The sequence below is a fragment of the Hoplias malabaricus genome, unplaced genomic scaffold (assembly GCF_029633855.1).
Source record: "Hoplias malabaricus isolate fHopMal1 unplaced genomic scaffold, fHopMal1.hap1 scaffold_47, whole genome shotgun sequence".
Lineage (NCBI taxonomy): Eukaryota > Metazoa > Chordata > Actinopteri > Characiformes > Erythrinidae > Hoplias > Hoplias malabaricus.
Genome location: NW_027101322.1, coordinates 60,001 through 64,404, shown reverse-complemented (window position 1 = coordinate 64,404; position 4,404 = coordinate 60,001). Strand labels below are relative to the sequence as shown.

The window sequence follows — 4,404 nt, the reverse complement described above, 5'->3', positions numbered from 1 at the left end:
CATGATAAACATATTTAAATTTGGGGTCATTCGGACCTTTCTAAGGGGTGTCCAAAACCCATGTATGACCTTTGAATTGGAATAAATTGGGAGTGGGACGTCCAGAATCTGGGCTTGGGGGGGGCTGCCGAACTAGCCGCGTCGAATACTTAATCATCTGGGACCCTCAAACAACATATCGAAGGGCCGGGTCACTGCGACCTTGTTTAGTATGTAAAAAAAAAATCAGCAAATTTATTCGAAAGAAATTCCCTCCAACTGTCAGTTAGGCCTCTGTTTTTATTCAAATATTTTCAAGGATTTTACTAGTTTTTTAATGGGATCCCACTTCTAATGTATTTCAGCTATGTCATATAAATGGCTTGTGGGATCCCACGAAACATGTATTTGACTTGGCTGAAATAGATTGGAAGTGGGATCCCACTTCCAATTTATTTGACTTGACTGGAATAGATTGGAAGTGGGATCCCACTAGCAGTTTATTTAAGCTATGTCATTTAAATTGCTTGTGGGATCCCACTTCCAATCTATTTCAGCCAAGTCAAATACATGTTTCGTGGGATCCCACATCCAATCTATTTCAGCCAAGTCAAATACATGTTTCGTGGGATCCCACATCCAATCTATTTCAGCCAAGTCAAATAAATTGAAAGTGGGATCCCACATCCAATCTATTTCAGCCAAGTCAAATAAATTGGATGTGGGATCCCACTTCCAATCTATTTCAGCCAAGTCAAATACATGTTTCGTGGGATCCCACTTCCAATCTATTTCAGCCAAGTCAAATACATCTTTTGTGGGATCCCCCTAGCACTTTATTTAAGCTATGTCATATACATTGCTGGTGGGATTTCCTCAAAAAAGCCTAAGTTATTTTGGGGAAAAGCATTATTTTATGCCACAGTATATATTTTTCTACACAAATCAACTCATTCTGAGTGCATGCCTGTATTAACAGTTGTAAAATTCCTCTGTCCAAATCCCATGTATAAACTTGACTTGAATAAATTGGAAGTGGGACAGTCAGATCTCAGCTTTGATAAGAAATATGAAAAAACAAATAACACCATTATCTACGTATCAGCCTCCTTAATTCAGGGTGTGAGTTTGAAGAAGATTGCATGAAGTCAAAAATTTGCCCTAAAAATCTCAAAGGGGTACCCCTTTGACTTTTTTTGGGTCAAATTTTTGACATATTCCAATCTTCTCCAAAATCACACCGTGATGTCAGCAGACCCAGACTTAAAGAGGAGTGGCATTAATATCATAATATGATGTCAGAGAGCTGAGATCTCACTGTCCCACTTCCAATCTATATCAGCCAAGTCAAATAGATTGGAAGTGGGATCCCACTACCAGCTTATTTAAGCTATGTCATATAAATTGGGAGTGGGATCCCACTTCCAATCTATTTCAGCCAAATCAAATAAATTGGGAGTGGGATCCCACTTCCAATCTATTTCAGTCAAGTCAAATAAATTGGAAGTGGGATCCCACGAAACATGTATTTGACTTGGCTGAATTAGATTGGAAGTGGGATCCCACTTCCAATTTATTTGACTTGACTGAAATAGATTGGAAGTGGGATCCCACTAGCAGTTTATTTAAGCTATGTCATATAAATTGGGATTGGGATCCCACTTCCAATCTATTTCAGCCAAGTCAAATACATGTTTCGTGGGATCCCACTTCCAATCTATTTCTGTTAAGTCAAATAAATTGGAAGTGGGATCCCAATTCCAATCTATATCAGCGAAGTCAAATAGATTGGAAGTGCGATCCCACTTACATGTATTTGACATGACTGGAATAGACTGGAATTTGACCAGCATCCCACTTACAATCTATTTGACAGGACTTGAATAAATTGGAATTGGACAAGCATCCAACTTACAATCTATTTGACATTACTGGAATAGACTGGAATTTCCCACTTACAATCTATTTGCCATGACTAGATTTGGACCAGCATCCCATTTACAATCTATTTGACAGGACTGGAATAAATTGGAATTGGACCAGCATCCAACTTACAATCTATTTGACATTACTGGAATAGACTGGAATTTCCCACTTACAATCTATTTGCCATGACTAGAATTGGACCAGCATCCCACTTACAATCTATTTGACATTACTGGAATAGACTGGAATTTCCTACTTACAATCTATTTGCCATGACTAGAAATGGACCAGCATCCCACTTACAATCTATTTCAAATGTGACTGGAATACATTGGAATTGAACCAGCATCCCACCTCCAATCTATTTCAAATGTGACTGGAATACATTGGAATTGGACCGGCATCCCACCTCCAATCTATTTCAAATATGACTGAAATACATTGGAATTGGACCAGCATCCCACCTCCAATCTATTTCAAATATGACTGGAATACATTGGAATCGGACCAGCATCCCACCTCCAATCTATTTCAAATGTGACTGGAATACATTGGAATCGGACCAGCATCCCACCTCCAATCTATTTCAAATGTGACTGGAATACATTGGAATCGGACCAGCATCCCACCTCCAATCTATTTCAAATGTGACTGGAATACATTGGAATTGGACCAGCATCCCACCTCCAATCTATTTCAAATGTGACTGGAATACATTGGAATTGGACCGGCATCCCACCTCCAATCTATTTCAAATATGACTGAAATACATTGGAATTGGACCAGCATCCCACCTCCAATCTATTTCAAATATGACTGGAATACATTGGAATCGGACCAGCATCCCACCTCCAATCTATTTCAAATGTGACTGGAATACATTGGAATCGGACCAGCATCCCACCTCCAATCTATTTCAAATGTGACTGGAATACATTGGAATCGGACCAGCATCCCACCTCCAATCTATTTCAAATGTGACTGGAATACATTGGAATCGGACCAGCATCCCACCTCCAATCTATTTCAAATATGACTGGAATACATTGGAATCGGACCAGCATCCCACCTCCAATCTATTTCAAATATGACTGGAATACATTGGAATTGGACCAGCATCCCACCTCCAATCTATTTAGGTAGGCATCCCACTTCCAATTTATTTGAATGGCATCAAAATAAATTGGATCTGGGACCTCCGTCCGCCACCTGGTGCTGGAGGGCCGAACTGCGGCAAAACGGCCAGAACTTTGACGATTTTTAGCTCGGAAACGGTCCGCGGCAGAGCTCCGCCGATCGTCACGGCGGCTCGTGGGGACCCCCCGAGGGCGCCTGACCCGCCCCCTGGTTCGAGAAAAATTCGTGCGCCTCGGCGCGCAGCGTCCGCCAAACGCCATCTAATAAGCTGCTCGTGGGACGTTGGGGTACTAACTAGAGGGAGTAAAAGTCGTAACAAGGTTTCCGTAGGGGAACCTGCGGAAGGATCATTAACGGTGACCTGGCCACGGCCGGTTGTCGAGTCGGACTCGAGAGGCCAAACCTCCCCCGGCGGGTACCTTCAAGGTATGGACCGCAGAAGCCTCGTACCTTTCGTCGTCGGCCGACGTGAGTCTCTCCCCCTCCGGGTGGGTGGACGTAGCGAGCCGGCTTCGGAACTCGGGGTTATGCGAGGACCGCCTTAGGTGCATAGGTACCCCGGTCCGCCCCCCTCGTTCGCGGGGGGGAGAGTGGCGCCGGAGCCGCCCGCCGGGTCGTTAAACCAACCATTGATCGTTGAAGGCTTGATTGTGCGTGCGCGAGTCAAAGGGGCTTACTCACCCCCAGGGCGTTGGCCGGTGCTCGCCGGCCTCGGTGGGATCTCCCTGAACCCATCCCCCCGGCACAGGGGGTGGTGGTGGACGGGAGCGTACCGCCGGGCGAAACTCTTTCCCCTCACGGGGTTGGAGCGGAGCTTAAGAGCGCATGCAAATACCCCGATGTTGGCTTCGCAGAGACGGACCGTATAATAGTCTAAGGCCGGTGCGCGAGTTGAAGGGGCCTCACGAACCCCGGATGCGTTTAAACACCCGAAGGAGACGGCCGGTGCCCGCCGGTCCTGACTAGGTGGGATCTACCCAGCGCCTTCCCCTAAGCGGGGGACTTGGGAGCGTACCACCGGGCCTCGCTCATACCCTCCGGGGTGGAGAGCTTGGCTTTGAGCGCACGCCTGAATGCCTTAGACCGGGACCCGTAACGCAGCGAACCAAACCCTGGGCCTCGCCGGGAACGGTGGGGCCTAGACCCGGTCTCCTAAACCACGTAAGTCTCGGGCACCTACTCGGGCGATCGTCCCCCGGGCCGTAACTCCTCGGTCCGGTGGTGACGCCCAGGTTCAATGACCTTCCCCCCTCCACGGGGGGGAAGGCACCCGGCTTGAAATATTGTCAAACGTTGTCTCGTGTTCGAATGGCTTCCTTCGCCCGGCCTGTAACGGGCCGGGCACAAACCTCATACAACTCT

At 46.6% G+C, this 4,404-nt stretch overlaps 1 non-coding gene across 1 annotated transcript in view; it reads left to right on the top strand.

The window, feature by feature from the left end:
- The first annotated feature begins 4,398 nt into the window (after positions 1-4,398).
- Positions 4,399-4,404, top strand: part of LOC136685951 (5.8S ribosomal RNA) — a 154-nt gene continuing 148 nt past the window's right edge. The window contains exon 1 of the ribosomal RNA XR_010800230.1: positions 4,399-4,404. This exon is cut by the window's right edge and continues 148 nt beyond it. This is a non-coding gene — a ribosomal RNA (5.8S ribosomal RNA).